Source organism: Hippopotamus amphibius, chromosome 2 (assembly GCF_030028045.1).
Source record: "Hippopotamus amphibius kiboko isolate mHipAmp2 chromosome 2, mHipAmp2.hap2, whole genome shotgun sequence".
NCBI classification, from domain to species: Eukaryota; Metazoa; Chordata; class Mammalia; order Artiodactyla; family Hippopotamidae; genus Hippopotamus; species Hippopotamus amphibius.
Genome location: NC_080187.1, coordinates 54,695,529 through 54,716,030, shown reverse-complemented (window position 1 = coordinate 54,716,030; position 20,502 = coordinate 54,695,529). Strand labels below are relative to the sequence as shown.

General features: G+C 41.7%; 1 protein-coding gene across 2 annotated transcripts in view; it reads left to right on the top strand.

Annotated features, from left to right (window-relative positions):
• EXTL3 (exostosin like glycosyltransferase 3) overlaps window positions 1-20,502 on the top strand; it is a 123,923-nt gene that overhangs the window by 34,383 nt on the left and 69,038 nt on the right. The window contains exon 2 of one of the 2 annotated variants that reach the window (XM_057721131.1): window positions 20,360-20,461. The exons of the other annotated variant lie outside the window; for it this stretch is intronic. The gene's annotated coding sequence lies outside the window, so the exon portion shown is untranslated. The remainder of the gene's footprint in view (window positions 1-20,359; window positions 20,462-20,502) is intronic. 2 annotated transcript variants of the gene reach the window in all.

Here is a 20,502-nt window from a genome sequence, read left to right as displayed (position 1 = left end):
CAGGACCTGTGTTTCCCATAAGTGTTTAAGCTGTGGTTTCTTTAGCTTGTTTCTTGTCAATGTCATTCTGATGCTTTCTGCCCTATGGGAGGACTCAGTATTTCTGGTCTGCTGATGGCCACCTTCCTTATGTTTGTACTTTTGTTGTTTCCATTCTTTCTCAAAATATCTTTTTTCAGCTTTTCAGAGGGTCCTTGGATGGGAGAGAAGAGGGATCTTGTACTCAGCTCACCAGTTTAAGCTGGAAGGCTCTTTCTTTTCTCAAAACTGTAGCCTGTATAGATAAGTTCATTTGTACCCTTTTTTTGGATTCCACATATAAGTGATATGATATGGTATTTGTCTTTCTCTGTCTGACTTATTTCACTCAGTATGACAATCTCTCGGTCTATTCAAGTTGCTGCAAATGGCATTGTTTCATTCTTTTTTATGGCTGAGTAATATTCCATTGTATATATGTTACAATAACCAGGACATGGAAGCAACCTAAATGTCCATTGACAGAGGAATGGATAAAGAATATGTGAAAAAGGAAAAAACAGCTGTAGCTTGGTCCTCTCCTTCCTGCCTCCCACTCTCTGGCTCATCTCCTTGGCTTACAGAAAGGTTCCCATAGTCATGTGTTCTGGATACTTCTCCTGGCAGGCTGGGCTTAAAGACCAGGGAGCTCCCTGTAATGACAGGCTTGCTGACTCATCACCAGGTACTCTAGGACTGCAAGGATGAGAGAGCTCTTCCAATGTTTACTGAGGCCCCGTCAAAGAAGAATTGCACCAGACTAGTTACATAGGCAAAGAAGACTTTATCTAAGACTAATGTGATAGGGTCAAGGCTGTAGCAACAGGGGTGATAGATTGAACTCGACTTTCAATACAACAGGGGTAGCTGGGGGATTGTAGCCGATGGGCAGGATGGACATCAGTGGATGGAAAGTACTGAGAGGTGCTTGGTTAGATACCAAGGGTTGGGGGATTCTTGTTGAGCTGGCTTGGCAGGATTCTTGCTGAACTAGGCTTAAGCAGGCTGAGGATGGAAGGCCCAGGACATAGCCTTGTCCAGAGGGGAGCTCAGAGGAGCCAGACCAAACTCTAGTCAAAGAAATGTCCTGGGACTTCCCTAGTGGTGCAGTGGTTAAGAATCTGCCTGCCAATGCAGGGGACGTGGGTTTGAGCCCTGGTCTGGGAAGATCTCACATGCTGCGGAGCAACTAAGCCCGTGCGCCACAACTACTGAGCTTGCACTCTAGAGCCCTCAAACTACAACTACTGAGTCTGAGTGCCACAACTACTGAAGCCCAAAGCCACCCCAATAAGAAGCCTGTGCACCACAAAGAATTGTAGCCCCTGCTTGCCACAACTAGAGGAAGCTCAGGCACAGCAACAAAGACCCAGCGCAGCCAGTAAAGGAAGGAGGGAGGGAAGGAAGGAAGGAAGGAAGGAAGAAAGAAGGGTCCTTGTCAGCTTCTCCCTCATTCTACATACAAGTTACCGTGAATATTTCTGGTCAGTGCTGGGACACTTGGCTTCCTGGGCATGTGGTTACCATCCTAATTAGATTGCTAGCCCAGGCCTAATGGGATCTCTCTACCCATCTATTTACTTTTTTATTTGATTGGTGGTATTTCCTTAAAGGTTAGTCATTCCTCACACTTTGAAAGGCAAAGGCAAATTGTGGTTAAGAGCCTGTGGTTTGGAATCAGAAGCACTTGGGGTCAGATCCCAGCTCTGCTAGTTATTAGCTCTGAGTTTGGGCAGGTCACTTAAAATTATCTTCTTCCTAGAGTTTAACTATTACTGTAATCATCATTGCTCATTAAATGGAAGCTACCATTAATATTAATATTATTTTGACCCAGATTCAAATCGTGTGGATCTCGTCAGGCCAACTCCAACAGTATTCCCTATAACATGACTAATATACAAATGTACCTGGGTCTGGCAGATGGGCAGATATTTCCTAGGTGCCAGTAACCTACAGAGTAGCCCTGCTTGCTCCAGTTGAAGTAGAATCTCTGAGGCCCTCTGTGGTAGCTCTGTGAGTCTGAATGGCAATAATGGCAATGAAATGAAGCCACCTTTATTCCAATTGCATTCCACATCAAGGCACTGGGACATGCTTTTTTATGGCATGGTTGTTAAGGTAGTTACCTACATCAGTACTTAGAGCGGAATGGAGTGTTAATAATTTAGAGCTTGTCTCCTCTCCCCTGCTTACCAAATGCTTCTCTCTGAGTTACTCTTACTAAGTGATTTGTCATTCATCACCTCCTGACTTTCAAAAGTACACCTACAAGCTTTTAGAAGTTTGAGAAGGGGTGTGTGTGTGTGTGTGTGTGTGTGTGTGTGTTGTACAAAGTTAGGGGGCAATGGAGAGGAGAAAAGCCTATCATTTTTTTTTATTTTTTTTTTATTTTTTGGGGGGTACACCAAGTTCGCCTATCATTTTTGTAGTAGAACATGTAGAAGGTTCAAGACAATGGACAGACATGGAACAAGATCCTTGTAAATCATAGAGACGGTGGGTGCTGTTTCTGCTTCTGATATCACCTCTAACATCTTTTTTTTTTTCACCTCAACATCTTTACGCTTGGATAATAGAGAAAATTCAACACTACAATGGGTAATAAATGAGCATGAGTTTCCCTTCCAGCAAGTCTCAACCCTGACATCACTTCCAGGGCTGATAGCACAACAGGGCTGAAATCACCAGTGAATCATTGAATCTGAATCACCTCTACTGAAATGTCAAGGTACAGACATCCTTTAAAGGGACTCTGGTAGAGGTTGCTAGGAATAGTGCTGATTTTTAATGAAGTATAAATTAAAGAAGAGGTGAGTTAGAGATTTTTGTCCAGTGCTGTATTAGTCAGGAGTCTCCAGAGAAACAGAACCAATAGTGTATGTGTGTGTGTCTGTGTGTGCGTTTATATATATTAAAAGATATTTATTATAATAAATTGGCTCATGTAATTATAAAGGCTAAGAAGTCCCAAGATCTGCAGTCAGCAAGTGAGAGACCCAGGATTGCTGATGGTTTAATTCCAGTCTGAATCCAAAGGCCTGAGAACCGGGAGAACTGATGGTGGAAGTTCTTATCCAAAAGCTGGCAGGTTTGAGACCCCCAAAAAGTCAGTGTTTCAGTTCGAGTCCAAAGGTGGGAAAAAGACCAATGTCCCAGCTAAACAGTCAGGAAGAAAGAGTTCCCTCTGACTCAGCCTTTTTGTTCTATTCAGGCCTTTGCCTGATTGGATAAGGCCCACCCACATTAGGGAGGGCAATCTACTTTACTCAGTCTCCTGACTTAAATGTGAATCTCATTCAAAAAGACCCTTCCAGGGGACTTCCCTGGTGCTCCAGTGGCTAAGACTCCATGCTCCCAATTCAGGGGGCTTGGGTTCAGTCCCTGGTCAGGGAACTAGATCCGCATGCCACAACTTAGAGTTCACATGCTGCAACTAAAGATCCTGCATGCCACAATGAAGGTCCTGTGTGCCAAAACTAAGACCCAGTGCAGCCAAATAAATAAATAAATATTAAAAAATAAAAAAAAAGACCCTCCCAGACACACCCAGAATCATATGTGACCAAATGTCTGTGCCCTGTCCACCCCCAGCCCAGACAAGTTGACACACAAAATTAACCATCACAAGTGTTTCCTCCTCTGTATTATTTTGGTCTTTGGATAGTACCTTCAACTTTTGCAAATGGAAAGGAGGAGAGAATAGTATGAGGGCAAATCCTTAATTCTTTTCGGCTCCACAGCTCCTGCTTTAAACATTGGTTGGACACTTTACTCAAACTCACTTGATGTTACTATATCAGTCACTGAACTAGGATAAGAGTAGTAGCTACTCAGATTCTCCCCAGCACCACTCTGAGGAGAAGGGAGCCCCAGGAGAAGGAGAGTTACAGGAGTGATTTCTTTATTGTAGGTATATTCTGCCTCTGCTGCAGTTATTTTTCAGAGAATAGAATTGTGTGTTAGAACCTTAGCTTTTACATACGTAGCTTGTGTGGTGCCTTAAGTAGCGTGAAGGGGGTGGAGGCTGTGTAATTGTAATGATTATTTGCCTTCCTTACAATACGGTTTTCTTAAGGCAGATCAGATTATTCTCTCTTGGAGGCAGTGATCATCAGGCGTAGCAGTTATGATCCTGACTTTACCGGTTCTCAAAGTGTGGTTCCTGGGTCAGCAGCAGCAGCATCCCCTGGGAATTTGTGAGACCTAGGAAACCTCCGTCCCACCCCAAACCTGCTGAACCAGGAACTCTAGCAGTGGGACCGAGAAACCTGCATTATAAGAAGCCTTCTGGGTGATTCTGATGCTTACTCAAGTTTGAGAAAGGCTGACCTAGTGTATTTGCAGTTAAGTTGCTTGCTATTGAGGAATATATCTTGAAATTGAGCAAAAAGCCAGAGAGGCATCAAATTATAACCCCAGAGAACTCTACAATGGTACAGATCACATTCTTCCTTTGAGCAGATATTTTCGTCAGTGCATGGTGAACATAAGCCTTGCTCAGTTTAGTCGGGTGTCCTTTTATGCGTTTTCATCCGTTTGAAAAAGGCAGGTTCACCCACACATGGCGTGTGTCATACCTTGGTGTCCTTTCATAGTACATTAAAGAAGATCAGAACTGATGTTCCTCTCTGAAAAGTGTAGGACAGGCAAACCTAGTTTGCTGAGTGGTTGAAACAAGTTCTACTTCCTGTGGTCCAAAAGTTGTGAAATGGACACGGAGGAAGAGACTTCTGTAGGTAACTTTCGTATTGTGGTTCTGCCTTTTAGCGTTTTCTTACCTCTGTAGGCTGACAGAGCTTCTGAAGATTAGGTTAAAGAAGCTCATTTAAGGTGGACAGTGATTAAGCACCCTTATTGTTGCTGTCAGCAACTGGAGGACTTACTGCTTCCTTAGCTGTGTTTAAAAGAAAAAGTCTTCCAGGGCCTCCTGCTTACCTGTGTAGCAGCTACTGTGGAGAGAGTTATTTTCACATTTTTTTTTCTTTCTAGAATTCAGTAGAGGGAGGATTACTCAGGAGGGACATATATGCCGGTTATTGGTAATAACAACAATTTGATATTGATATTCTTTAAAAATATACAGAACAGATTTTTCTTGCAGATTCCAAAGGCTCTGCACTTATTACCAAAAGCACAGGAAGATTACTCCCAAACTGAATTAGGTGTTCCGGGTGTAACTCCCTAAGCTTCTCCCTCTCATAGAATTGAGTACAGTGTTGAGCACCTGCCTACTTGCTAGTTTCCTCATTAGAGGATGAATTCTGGGAGGGCAGAGGTTTCTTGTTTTGCTCATTGTATCCACAATGCTCCTTACATAATATGTGTTCAGTACATTCTTGTTGAGTGAATGAATTTTGTGAAACCCCCTTGGTGTCGAGGCCTATGCATGGTGCTGGCTGTACAGAGGCACATAAGGCAGGCTCTTGGCCACCAAGATATTACAGTCTTATCGCAGAGACAGACAAGAGTGAGTACTCCACAGGGTAAGGAAGACTTCACAGAGGGGTCGACATCCGAGTGAGCTTTTGAAGGATAAATAGAAGCTTGCCAGGAAGACAAGCTGAGGTGGGAAGGTATGCAGAAGGCATCAGAATCAGGCACAGTTGTGAAGCTGCACAGGCTATTCCAAGAACTGGAGGCGATTCAGTGTTACTGAGATATCAGTTGTCAATTTACGGAGGGGAGATGGATAGGAAATACACTTGAAGGTGAGGCCAGTTAAGGGGCTTATGTTAGAAGTTAGCATATGAACAATGGGGATTCATTAAAGGGATTTAACCAAGGAGGTCATGAGGCTGCTGCTGAAGGATGAACTGATTAGGAAAGTTGAGAGTTGACAGAGCCTGCACTGGGGCGGTGGTGGACAGAGAATTGTCCATACATGGAAACTGACTGGAAGGAGGTGAGAGGAGAGTTGAAATGACCACGTTGGGGGCAGAGCTGCCTTACTGCCGAGATTGTTAAAATTGATGCAGATTGGGTATAGGAACATACACTGGGCTCATTTTAGACATAGTGAGTTAAGAAAACCATGCAGCATTTTGGCAGAAGGGTCTAGAAAGCTACTGGACATTCTGGGGGCTAGAGAAAAGGCCAAGGATGGGGTGACCCTCAAATTTACACACACCTATGTTTAAACAAACAAATAACCAAATCAGCCTTTGGGTGGCTGAGGTCACTTAGAGAAAGGACGAAGCTCAGGGGAAAAAGAGGCCAAGACAGAGCCTTGGGGAGTCAAACATGAAAAAGACAGAGGCAGGCAGTCCAAGATGGTGAGGAAGCAGAGGTGTGGAGTGCAGGTATTTCTTCTCAAGTGTGTCTCAGAATCACCCACGTGTTACAGCACAGATCTTGGACACCACCCCCCTTCCATGTACAGAGATTCTGATTCAGTAGGTCTGGGGTGCGTCTGAGAATTGCATTTCAAATGTGCTCCCATGTGATGCTGATGTTGCTGGTCCACAGGCCACGCTTTGGGTGGCAGTGGGACAGGCTGGGAGGAGAAGGCTGGTGGTTGCAGGGTAGTCTGAAGTTTCTGGGGATGCAAGGACCTTGGGCATGTATGTAGGTTGAGGTGAAGGATGTAGCAGAGACAGGGAGAAGGTGAACATCCTGGAGAGCAAGGGGATGATTAAGGAAGGAAATTTGCAGGTGAGAGAAGAGGAACGGTCCAAAGAAAATGGAGTGGAGGCGCTCGCGATGATGGTCCCAGTGAAAATATCAGTGGGCCGTGGTGTCCTCTTTAAAAGCCAAAGCCCCCTTGAATAAGATGATTTTCTTGAAGCTTCTCCCTTTTTAATGTTTTTTTTTTTTTCTTTAATCATCTCCTACCTCCTCCAGCTGCTGTTTACTTTCACCTTTCTGACTCTCCCACTGTGCCTAGGAGCCTTTGTCTCTCTGCCAACATCCTCCCAGCACTGTCACTTCCGTGTACAGAACCATAGAGAGATGACTTGCTACAGATGAATGATCAGTAATGAATAGACTTTTAGCAACACAAGGCATTTCAAGGATAAAGGAACATTTCAAAAGATGTTTGATCATTATTGCTAAAATTGTGTTTCTACCACCTTCTTGCTAGAACTGCTGTAAAGCTGTTTGACAGCTCCCCTGGGATGTCAGTCCCTGGTATCGCAACCATAGCTAAGCACAGAGACACAGCTCTCTCCCCTCTGCAAACCAAAGCCTGCTTCCTTGTAGCCTCAGAGCCTGCAGCCAAAACTAGAAAAACTTCAAAAATCACTTTGTATGACTCTAAAAAAACAACCACCACCCTGATGGTAGCTGTGAGCAGCTATGGGCCTGTGTGTGTCACACTGTCTGAGTTCAAGACAACAAAAAGTTATTGAAGGCTCATCATAGAACAAGCACCACTCAAGGCACTGAGATCCGAAGTTTAGAAAAATACTGTTGGGATTCTGAGAGGGCCTTCATGGCCCTTTCTTTTCCCAGTCCTGAACCAGATGATAGAGTGAGAGGAAACAGACTGGGATTAAAATATCTCCTTCCTTGCTGTTTAAGCTGGTCTGGAGGATGAAGCTTGGACCTGAGGCCAAAACAGGCATCTCATTTCTTCCCCCATGAACTGAAGTTCCCCCCTAGACACAGGCTAAGTCACAGGCAACTGCTTTACTGCTACTGCAGGAACAGAGAAGAAAGCATGTAGTCTGTGGGACAGACATCTCCTCGAGAGAAACTCAGAAGGAGCGTGGGCAGTGAGTGTGTAATGACCCTGTACCTAGTCTCATCAATCATAGCAGTAATTTTTTCTTCCTGGAGGAGGAGTAAGTAAGGGAAGTGGGCAGAGAGAGGAATAGAAGCTCTCTGCTCATTACTGTGGACAGAGAAGGTTTCTATGTTCTTGACCAAAGCAAACTTGGGAGATAGGAATAGCATGGTTGCTCCAACATTTTCCAACCGTTTGATCTCTTAACTCGTGAGTTTTATAATCAGACCTCTGGCCAAGTAAGGATGGGGCTGCCTTCCTGTGATACATGTGTTGGAAGCGATAGACAGAAATGCCAGGGGTTGTATTCCAGGCATCAAGAGCAATTGGCTCCAGCTTTCATAAGACCTTTCCCTCACGTAGAGCCTTTGTGTGCCTGTGTGGGAACCGGTGGTGGGCTTTCCAGCTGTGCCTGCAGAAGGGTCCTTACAAAGCGACAGGACAGGTTCATTCAGATTAACTCCAGCACTGTGCTTTGCTCTAAAGCAAAGTTTCATTTTCTATTCTAGTTCTCATCTCAATAATGTCCAGCCATGTTTTGCTGTGAGCCCAAACTGTAGCATCAAAGTACTCCAGTAATACCATGCCAGCAACATAAAATTGCCTTGAGTCAGAATACTCCTCCCGCGATTAAATTCCAAAAGGCAATTTAGGTTCCTGCCTCAAGAAGCTCTCAATCTAATAGAATAAGACAAATGCTTAAACAAATAATTACAACCCAATCTGAGCGTTTTAGGGTAAAAATTAAAACATAGCAGCTTAGAGGAGGCAGCACTAATTCTGTCTGAGAGAGTGGGAAAAGGTTTCACTTAAGTGATAGCTTCTAAAATTAATTTTTTTGGCTGCGTTGGGTCTTTGTTGCTGCATGTGGGCTTTCTCTAGTTGCAGTGAGTGGGGGCTACTCTTCATTGCAGTGCCCGGCCTTTCCACTGAGGTGGCCTCTCTTGTTGAGGAGCATGGACTCTAGGCACATGGGCTTCAGTAATTGTGGCACACAGGCTCAGTAGCTGTGGCTTACAGGCTCAGTAGTTGTGGTGCACGGGCTTAGTTGCTCTGCGGCATGTGGGATCTTCCTGGACCAGGGATTGAACCCATGTCCCCTGTATTGGCAGGCGGATTTTCAACACTGTGCCACCAGGGAGGAAGTCCTAAGTGATAGCTTTTTAAAAAACTTTTATTTTGAAAAGATTTCAAACGTACAGAGAAGTTGCAAGAATGGTAAACATTAACTCAGATTCACCGGTTATTAACATTTTGCTGTATTTGGTCTTTCTCTAGTTACACACACACACACACACACACACACACACACACACACACATTATTATTGTTATTATTAATTTTGCTGAAACATTTTAAAGTTGCAGACATCATCATTCTTTGCCCCTAAATACCTCAGGATGTATCTCTTAAGAAGAAGGGCCTTCTCTTATGTAACCACAGTGCAATTTTCAGATTCAGGAAACTTAATATTGCTATAATGCTATTATATAGTAAAGAGTCCATTTTCTAATTTCACCACTTGTTCTAATAACGTATTTTATAGCAATTTTTTTTTCTAATCTAACATCCAACCCAGGGTTACATTTTACTTCTGCTGTCATGTTTCTTCAGTCTCCTTCAATCTAGAACATTTCCTCAGCCTGCCCCACCCTCCTTCCTTTCTTTTTTCATGATACTGACATTTTTAGAATATAGGTCAGTTGTCTGGTAAAAGGTTCCTCAACATGGGTTTGTTTGATTGTTACCTCATGGTTAGATTGCCTCATGCTTTCTTTTTCTTTTTAAATAATTTCAAACTTACACAAAAGTCAGAATTATGCAGTTTTGCAACTTTTTTTAAGTTCCAAATGATTCTGCTCCAGATTCACCAATTTTTAACATTTTGTCAAACATATAATTGTTTTATCATTTTCTCTCTCTTCCCTTTATGTGTGTTTGTATGTGTATATATGTGTAGAGAGTGGTTTTTTAAAAAAGTCTAAACCAGTTAAGATAGGTGTCACCCTTTAAGTGACAGCTTTTAAATTTTGTAATTTTTAAATTAAAATTGTGTATAAGGTGTATACATGGTTTTGTTTGCATGTACATACTGAAGTGGTTACGGTAGTCAAGGTAATTAACATACCATTTCCTCACCCCAGAATAGTTAACCTTTTATTGTGGTGAAATCTAACCTCTTAGCAAATTTCCAGTATCCAGCACAGTATTATTAACTGCAGTCACCATGCCCTGCACTAGATCTCTAGACTTCTTCATCCTACATAATGGCGACCTTGTACCCTTTGACCAATATCTCCTTGTTTCCCCCACCTCCACACGTCTGGAAACCACCATTTTACTCTCTGCTTCTTCTTTTTTCTTTTTTCACAGCTTTATTGAAGTATAATTCACTATACACTTCACCTTTTTGAACTGTACAATTACATGGCTTCAATTGTATTCACAGAGCTTCTCTACCACCAGCACAATCAGCAGGAGAACATCTTCATCACCAGGGAAAGAACGCTTGACCCCACGAGCAGGCACTGCCCATCGGGTTTTTATCCTTAGGCAGCCTTTGGCTCCTCCTCCCGGCAGAGTCAGGGGAGCCGATGCCGTAGCTGCCCCAGAGCCCGGTGGAGATGCCGCACCACCTGCCAGTGGCCGGTGCGGACCTCTCTGCTTCTATAGTATTCAACTTCTTTAGATTTCACATCTAAGGAAGATCATGCTGTTTTTATCTTTCTGCGTCTGGATTATTTCACTTTGCATAAGGTCATCTGGGTTTATCCATGTTGTCACAAATGGCAGGAGTTTCTTTTTTTTTAAGGTTGAATAATATTCCATTATGTGTTTCTTTGTCCATTTATCCACTGAAGGATACTTAGGTTGTTTCCATGTCTCGCCTATTGTGAATAGCGCTGCAGCAAACACAGGCATGCAGATATCTCTTCGAGGTACTAATTTCATTTCCTTTGGGTGTATACCCAGAATAGGATAGTTCTGTTTTTAATTTTTTGAAGAACCTCCATATTGTTTTCCGTACAACGGTATGATTTTACCTTCTCACCAACAGTACACAAAGGTTCCCTTTGCTGCACATCTTTGGCAACATTTTGCTATTGCTTGTCTTTTGATGGTAGCCATCCTAACACATGTGAGGTGACATCTCATTGTGGTTTTGATATGCATTTCCCTGGTGATTGATGATGTTGAGTACTTTTTTTGTACTTGTTGACTATTTGTATGTCGTCTTTGGAAAAATGTTTGTTTAGGTTTTTTCCCATTTTTTACTTGGGTGGTTTGTTTTTTTGCCACTGAGTTTTAGGGGCTCTTTATATATTTTTTATCTTAACTCTTATCAGATATATGGTTTGAAAATATTTCCTCCTAATGTGTAGGTTGCCTTTTCAATTTATTGATTGTTTGCTATGGAGAAGCTTTTTAACTTGTTTATTTTTGCTTTTGTTGCCTGAGTTTTTGTTGTCATGTAAGTGACAGCTTTTGAAAGAGTTCTTAAGGGGATGAAGAATCTTGCCAGTTGGACAAACAACTTGGGTGTGGGAAGGGAACTACAACCAGAGGGATCAGCATGTGCAAAGATGTAAGCCAGTATGTATGTGATGCAGCTGGTGAAGAGTCAATATTTTAGGGTAACCGGGATGGGGGAGAAGGGACCAGGAAGGTAGTTGGACTTTGTTCCATATGAAAAAAGAAATGTTGATGATATTAAAGCAAAGAGATGATAGCATCATATATATTTTCTAGAGAATTTAACTGTAGGACAGTTTGGAGGAGAAAGGGCAGAAGAGGTGGACTTTGCATTAGACCAGGTGATGGTGAAAAACTAAAGGAAGGGAATGCAGGGGAATGTTTGTTGAATTCCAACTCTGTGCTGGCCATTTTGTACATGGTAGCTCATTTAGTTATCATAAAAATCTGAGGTTAGAGAGCTTAAGTAACTTGGCCAAGAGCAGTCTTGGTGAGTTTATGGCATAGTTATTATTTAAACCCAGTCTCATGTGGCTCTAAAGGCCATTTTGAACTACCCTGGAGTCATGAGGGATGGAACAGGACTGAGAGTGGGCCATAGGATTCTGGATATCAAACTCTGATTGCCAGTTGAACACAGTGGGCAAGGGAGACAGCAAGGATAACAGTTGATGTTAGTGATGAAAATGGGGGAATTCCCTGGTGGTCCAGTGGTTAGGACTCTGGGATTCCACTGCAGGGGGCATGGGTTCGATCCCTGGTCCGGGAACTAGGTCCCACGTGCATGCTGCAAGTAAAAGTCCACATGCCACTACTAGGGAGCTGGTGAGCTGCAACTAAGGAGCACACCTGCTGCAACTAAGACCCAGAGCAACCAGATAAATAAATAAATAAATAAATATTTTAAAAAATAAATAAAAATGGAGATTTGGCTGCTGAAATCTTGAAGGTGTGCACCCAGTGAGTGCTGAACAAGAACAGAAGATGGCTAAGGGTGGAATCCTGGGCACACAGACACTTAAAGGGTGGTGGAGAAAGAAGAGCCAGTGAAAGAAAAGAGAAAGAGTGGTGAGAGAGCCAAGACTGCGCCATTTCAAGAAGGTAGGTGACTAGGACTACCACATATCCTGCAGAGGGATTCCAGAAGGAAAAGATTCATTGGGATTAATGACTACAGAGGGCACCAGTTACCTTAATGAGCCATTTCAGCAGATCAGCGGAAACCAGCCTTCTTGCGTTCAAAGAGTGGATTGTAGTGGAGGAAGTGGACCCAGGGTAGAGATTAGTCTCTTAAGAATTTTGGCGGGACTTCTCTGGTGGTGCAGTTGTTAAGAACCCTCCTGCCAGTGCAGAGGACATGGGTTCTATCCCTGGTCTGGGAAGATCCCACATGCCCCAGGGCAACTAAGCCCATGCGCCACAACTACTGAGCCTGTGCTCTAGAGCCTGCGAGCAACAACTACTGAGCCCTCGTGCTGCAACTACTGAAGAGCCTATGCTCCGCAACAAGAGAAACCACGGCAATGAGAAGCCCGCACAACACTACAACCACTAGGCCTGGCTCGCTGCAACTAGAGAAAGCCTGCGCACAGCAACAAAGACCCAACACAGTCAAAAATAAAGAAATAAAAAAAGTTAAATCATTAAAAAAAAGAATAAAATTGTTTAAAAAAAAAAAAAGAATTCTGGCGGATGATGGTGATGGTCGCGGTTAACATGATGAGGGCTTACTTACTATTTGCCAGGCACTGGGCTAACCATTTACACTCATTATCCAGGATAATCCTTACCATACTCCTACGGTACTACTATTATCCCATTTTCTTTCATTTATCTGTTTGTTTAGCTGCACCGGGTCTTAGTTGTGGCATGTGGGATCAGGTTAGTTCCCTGACCAGGGATCGAACCCGTGCCCCCTGCATTGGGAGCGCAGAGTGTTAACCACTGGACCACGAGGGAAGTTCCTATTATCCCCATTTTCTGATGAGGAAATTATAGCTGAGAGTGTGTGGAGAGGTTGAGTAATATGCCCAAGGTTATACCACCAATAATAGAATAAGGATTCAAAGTCTCAACCTTTCTGAGTTCAAAACCTGTGTTGTAAGATGATGGCAGTTTAGGGCTGAGTCTGTATTTAAGCAGTGGGGGAAAATCCCTGTGGTGAGGAAGGTACTGAGTTTATGTAGCGAAGAGAGAATAATTGACAGAGCCAGGTCTAAAGGATATTAGATCACATTAAAAAATGGAGCTACTTTGGGACTTCTCTTTGTCAAAAGCAAGAACAGATGAGAGGAGAATTGTGAATATGTACCCAGATGTCAGCTAAAGTAGCATTCTCTTTTGGGATTTAAGTAAAATTGGCTTGTCCCCATTCCATATTCATTGGGGAGTTCAATGCCTGCTCCAATATTTCTGGTAATTCTTGGAAGTTGATCTTATGGTTTGTTAGACTTCTGCATTTCTGCTTCCCCTAAATTCTTTTTTTTTTTTTTTAATAAATTTATTTATTTATTTATTTATTTGATTGGTTGTGTTGGGTCTTCATTGCTGCACACGGTCTTTCTCTAGTTGCGGCGAGTGGGGGCTATTCCTCCTTGTGGTGCGCGGGCTTCTTATTGCTGCGGCCCCTCTTGTTGCAGAGCATGGGCTCTAGGCACGTGGGCTTCAGTAGTTGCAGCACAGGGGCTCAATAGTTGTGGCACACGGGCTCTAGAGTGCAGGCTCAATAGTTGTGGTGCACGGGCTTAGTTGCTCCGTGGCATGTGGTATCTTCCTGGGGCAGGGATCGAACCTGTGTCCCCTACATTGGCAGGCGGATTCTTACCCACTGTACCACCTAGGAAGTCCTTCCCCTAAATTCTTATGTCACTTGTAACTCAGTTCCCATGTTCTTATTCCTTGGTTCCACGCTGATCCAGTTGTAGAACTTAGACCCTCACTGGATCTTTTTTTTTTCCTGGATTTTCCCAGAAATCACTCACACAAGGCATTTGTGCATGTGTCAGATATTACTGAAAGCTTAGGGGATTTTATATCCTTAGCAACACAAACAATGTAAAGTCCAATAATAGATATTTCTATTTTAAACATACTTTTAGCTCTCCTCTCCCTGGAGCTCTCACCCTAAGCTTTAACCTCCCAGGCTGTTATTTGAGCCACATTTCTCCTTACCACACCCCTCCCCCCCATTTTCCTCTCCTCTTTGCTCTCTTTCAGTCCTCATTTTGTGTTCTTTTTGGGTTTTGTTTTGTTTAATGTAAATAGCTCTGTTTAGCTATCTCTTTGCTTCAGTTTTATTGTAAGTCTAACTTTCTTCTTTCATATTTCAAGCATTCATATCAAGGTAGTTTCCTCAATAAGGCATTTTCTATCCCTAAGAGGAGCTCTGGCATCAGCTGCTAAAATAAAATTTTTCACCCCAATATTTATAGATAGGTTTGAAAGTGGGAAGAGGGAAATTAAAAGAGATCATGTCTGTTGCTTCTGTTTTCTCTGTGAATATGAGACATGCTCCTCTGTTGAGATAAGGAAGGGCTAGTAAAGATTCGATAGCCAAGGTGAGGGATTCTGTCCATAGAAATTTACCAGATTTCTAAAATATTATAAAATACCATATTTATATAGGGTGATTCTTTTAACTAAGCCTATAGACTTGTAGAATTGATTCCCTTGCGAGAGATGAATTCTTCAGTTTACTGAGTACCCTGGTCAACATGAGAAAAGTAGAAAAAGAAACGGAGAAGGAAAAAGTTGGTGTAAGCAAACTAAAGCCAGCATAGTGGATATCACAGTCCTAGCTAATCCCTTTTCTCTCCCAACACAGGCCTGAATACATGTCAAGCTGTTTTGGCACTGTGCTGGAGCTAGAGAGCTGTTCACCTTGCAGCTGAAAAAGGATAAAGAAGTTGCATTAGTTATTTATTGTTCCATAACACATTACCTCACACTTCGTCATTTAAAACACAACTATTTATGATATCTCAATGTCTGTAGGTCAGAAATTCAGCAGCAGCTTAGCTGAGTGGTTCTGGCTCAGGGTCTTCCATGAGGCTGCAGTCATTTGAAGTGGGGCTGGAGGGTCTGCTCCCAATGTCAGTTACCTGGCCGTAGGCAGGAAGCCTCAGTTCCGCATCACAAGGACCTCTCTGTAGTATTGCTCATGGCATGGCAGCTGGCTTCTTCGAGAGTGAGGGATGGAAGAAAGAGAGAGCAACCATGGTGAAAGCTGAGAAGCTTCGTATAACTTAACCTCAGGAGTGACATGCTGTCACTTTTCCTATGTTCACTTGGTCACGCAGACCATTCCTGGTACAGCGTGGGAGGGGACCACAAGGGTGTGAATACCAGGGGCAGGGATCATTGGGGACATTTGGAGGCCTGCTACCACAGAAGTCTCTCCATAAGCATTTTTTGAGTGTGTCTGTGTGGGCTTTTACTTTAAAATGCCATGAAGGGGGATATTTAGACAGACTGGTAGTTAGTTGACTTTTGGATCGAAAGGACTAGTGAAATAAAAAATAACTGGTTAGTGGTAGGGGGCAAAATAGTCGTTTCAGTATTTTGTCACATAGGGAAGAAAAAGCTGGCACTTGCTATTGCCATCATTTCATAAAATCACATTTTAACATAAGAAAGGAAGAACAGAACCTCAAAATAAAGGACAGTCTTTTCAACTGAATAAATTAGGTTTATTAAAAACTCACTAACTTGCCTTTGCTTTTCTCATCTCACTGTGGACTGATGAAAACTTCATCCTATCTTGGTCTGCAAAGTGTCATTCAGGACCTACAGAGACAGACATGGAATACTCTACTACCTTTAGGGATGACCTGAGAATCATGTAGAAACACATAGTAGGCCATTCAGAGTAAGTGGAAAAAAGAGGAAATGGAAATGGTTGATGCATAAAGATAGCCATTTTATAAAATTGTGCTCATGAGCTGGAAGGAAGCCACAGAGTTGGCAGATATTTAATTTACCAGTTTTTGTGATTGTTTTTGTTATTAATTTGTGTTCCTACTAATATTTACATGTTTATTGTTAAAGCTAATTAAATAGGAAATATAAGGAAATAGTGAGCATCATTGCAGCATAGTTAAAGGTACATAAAAATAATACAAATGTGTGTAGTATTTGAATTTTTAAAGGATTTTCAGGCTTAGCATATTTCACACATGGTTAAAATATTTTTGGATTATTTACATCACTTATGTCAGCCATCCTTTTAATACATAATCACCTCTTTACAGATATGCTTTTCTTCATAACCTACACAATGTAATGATGCATGTCCCTTTGTAATCAGAGGATGAAATATCTGACACTATCCATTAGAGTTGAGCTTTTGGTTGTTAGTTTTGGACCCCAGAATTGGTATATTTGTAGAAGCGTGGTCACATTTTCATTTAATTCCATTTTTGACCTGTGGCATAGTATTTGTAAGGCTTTCGAAGGCTTGGGGGTGAGGAAGGGGTCAATGATTATTTTGTTCTGGGAGTGACTGTGTCCAACTAGCATCATGCTCTTACCATTTAGATTGAGAATTCATATTTAGGAGTATCTGGGGAAATGGTATTTTTCTTTAATAAAATCTTGTTGCAAACCTTCATGAATTGATTTAAAATCTCCACATTTTTCTTTTGAAAATCTGGTTGGCAGAAACTACGGTTGTTTTCCTTTTAAATACATAAAAACTCATGTGTTTTTAAAAAGTTATATGTATTTTTTAAAAAGTTATATATTTTGAAAGTTTTGAGCGAGATTACATTTGGAAATTGCTCTTTCAATTTTGATTTTCCAGCCAAATTGGTTAACTAACAGGTTAATTGATGTTCTTTAAGTACCTCTCAGACACTTGGCTAATTTTTAATTGAAATGCCTTGTTTACAGGAAGCATTTTTAAGTGAAAGTAGTGAGCAGTTGATTTTTTTAATCTATGGGTAACTTTTGGTATTAGGACAATTCTGGAGTCATGGAGCTGCCTACAAATGTGACATTGGAACTCAGTCATCAGTGCTCAGCCTGACCTGTCTTTTTTCTGGTTAGAGCTCTTATTACGTTAAGTTCTTCAACTAGTCATTCATGCTGTGTTGTGGCATTTGTACCTAACTGGGCACATTTTTGCTACTCACTGACCTAATTTAGGACAAATGTTAGGTGCCTGTATATTTGCCTTTGGGAACATTTGCATCACGATTTGGAACTTCCAGGAGCAAGCTTAGGAAGTTTTGATGGCATTTAGATATCTAGTGATCATTCAATGTGACTGCCTTGGTAAAGCTGTGCTGACATGGTGAGCAGAGAATAAAAACACAAGGGAGAAGGCTCTTGAGGGAAGAGTGACAGATACATTACATTTGAGGGACAATAACTAATTTTTAGAATGTTAACTAGTCATTATACATTACATGTCTTCTGTAGATGACAAGTTTGCTTCAGGCTAAGCTTCCTGATGTGAAACTAGTACAAAACAACTGCTTCTTTTTTTTTTTTTTAATTGTTATTGGAGTATAGTTGATTTATAATGTTGTGTTAGTGTCAGATGTACAGGAAAGTGAAGCAGTTATACATATACATATATCTACTCTTTTTTTAGATTCTTTTCCCATACAGGCCATTATAGAGTATTGAGGAGAGTTCCCTATGCTATACAGTAGATTCTTATCAGGAAAGCTTATTTTTCACAGCCATGTGCAAGGTAGTGAGGAAACAAGTTAAATCCTCTTTTTGATGATAATATGTGCTTTGTTTTGGAACTCAGGTTAACTCAGTGTTCTTACTACAAATTATCTGCAAACCACCCAAACTGTCCCACCTTTTGCCAGGTGAAAAAAACAGCCTTTTTTTAACTTCAAAGCAAGGATTTTCAGACTGAGCTATTTAGCAGGCTAAAGAGTGCTCTCCGTGGAGCCTCAGAAGATGACCTTTTGTCTTTTTGGCACTGATGGGCCAAAGAGAAGAGTAACCTTGGAACTCTAATCTAGAAATTATCATGCATTGTTCTAAATATAAGCCACAAAATTGCTCAATCATTTATATATAGAAAAGATCTTGAGTAGTGGTTGTCAGCACTTTCTTTTAAAATCAAATCATTATGGGGAGAACAAGTTCCTATCTGACTTAAGCTCACTGATAATTCCTGAATCATATCTTTTGAAGGTTGCTGGGGGTCACCGTTGGCTTGGTTGTGACTGATCTAGAAGCCTTGCTGAGTGGATTGTGGGTCTGGCCAGCATTGTGGAAAATGACCACTGGCGCCTCCCTCTCTAAGACTTGAAGTCACTTTTGTCATCAATTTCTCCTTCTATAGGACTAAAACTCCCTTCTCCTGGGTATTAATATTTTGGGAAAAACAGATAATCAGTGGGGACCCACTAAGAGAGCGTTTTGCTGAAATTTTTAAAATAAACAATTTCCTGGTATAAGAACACCGTCCATCTTAGTATAATTTGTTGTATTATATGCACTTTATGTTTCTCTGACATCTACAACTCAAACTGTAATTCCCTTGTGAAAGAAATAAGTGCTCACCAACTTCTTCAGACAGCCAGTTTTTAAATCTTTTTTTATCATTTCTCCATTTAACAATCAGATGCCTTAGTTAAATCCATTAATTCAACATGCTTTTCATGTTGCCATTTTCAGCATTTCCCTCGCACTGCAGTGTAGTCAAGTTGTTAAGATTTCAGGCTCTGGGATCAGACTGCTTGGGTTCAAATCCTGGCACCACCACTTACCAGGTGTGTAATTTGGTCAAGTTACTTAACCTCTCTGGGCTTCAGTTTTCTTATCTGAGAAATGGGAATCATAATGGTACCTAATGGTGCAGGGTTATTATAGGGACTAAATGAGATAATATGTGCCACAAACAGAAACCTATTTACACCACACAAAGTAGTTTTTCTTTTTTGGAATAGTAAGGCTACACAGGCAATCTACTGGATACCCAGTGACAGATAGGGTGCTTGCATACCAGAGCTGGGGAATAAGCAGCCTCTGGGACTTCTCCCTCCATCTCCCACAGGTTTGTTTGCTTCCTTCTGTGTATTGGCTCTATTTTCTGCAGCCCAGCTTTCTTGGCTTATCACTGTGCATATGTCTAGAAATTCTTTGTCCCACATCTGTACAACTTATTAGATGAAGCATTCTCCATTACCTGACTCAGCTTCACAGTGTCCTGCTCCCAAGTTTCCAGGTGAGAGCAAGTCCAGTCACCTGGGGCTGGGAGGGGAGGAGGCCACGCAGTACAAGTGGTGGCTCTTTTCAAAGGCTGACAGGGTTTAGTGTCTCTAAGAAGGTGGTGGTATGGTGGGGGTGGGGCCAGCAATAATTCACATCTCTAGGATAATCATAGTGACAGTGTTTAAGGGTGATTAAAGGCTCCTTGCCTTGACCATTAATTACTTATTTTTAAAAACTTTTTAAATTGAAGGCTAACACACATACAGAAAAGGACACATGACAAGTGTACGGTCTGATGGATTTGGACAAACTGAACACACCTTTGTAACTGCACCCAGCTCAAGAAACAGCAGGACCAGTGTCCACGTAGCCCCTTTTGCTCTCCTCCAGTCACTACTCCTTAAAAGTACATTAGTTTTGCCTGTTTTTATACTTTGTATAAATGGAATCATACCCCATATACTTTTTCATGTCTGACTTCTGCTTAACATTGAGACATTCATCAGTTTTGTTGTGTGTATTTGCAAAGCATTCATTCTCCTTGCTGTAAAGTGTTCTTTGTGTGAATACACTATACTTTATCTAGTCTACAGCTGATGGACATTTGGGTGGCTTTTTTTTTCTGTTTCTGTTTCTAGTGGTGCTACCCTAAACTGGTTTTAACAGGTACTTGTTAGTACTGATTACTTTCACCACCAGAGGATTATATAGGGTGTGGTGAATTATCTTCCATTACATATAATTGGATTGATGGTCTCTTAAGTGTGAATATTGTTATGCTTTTTATCTGGCAATTTTTAAATCATTTTATGTGGTGACTTTCATGGTATGAGGGCAGGGCCATGTTTTAGGCATTTTGCATATATGAAAGAACCCTGCATATATTTTGGTAGGTACTCAGCTACTTACTGATGGAATGAATGAATAGTGTATGCCTCCTTGCTTTCTGGGAACGAGCCCTATTTATAGGAGAGGCTCCAACTGCCGTATTCAGACAAGGTTGACCTGCTGCTTAGCCAAGACTGATTGATCGAGGGATGGACACGAGACTCAAGCCAGGTCAGTCACATCTCTTTTCTGGGAATTTAAAATTTGGAACC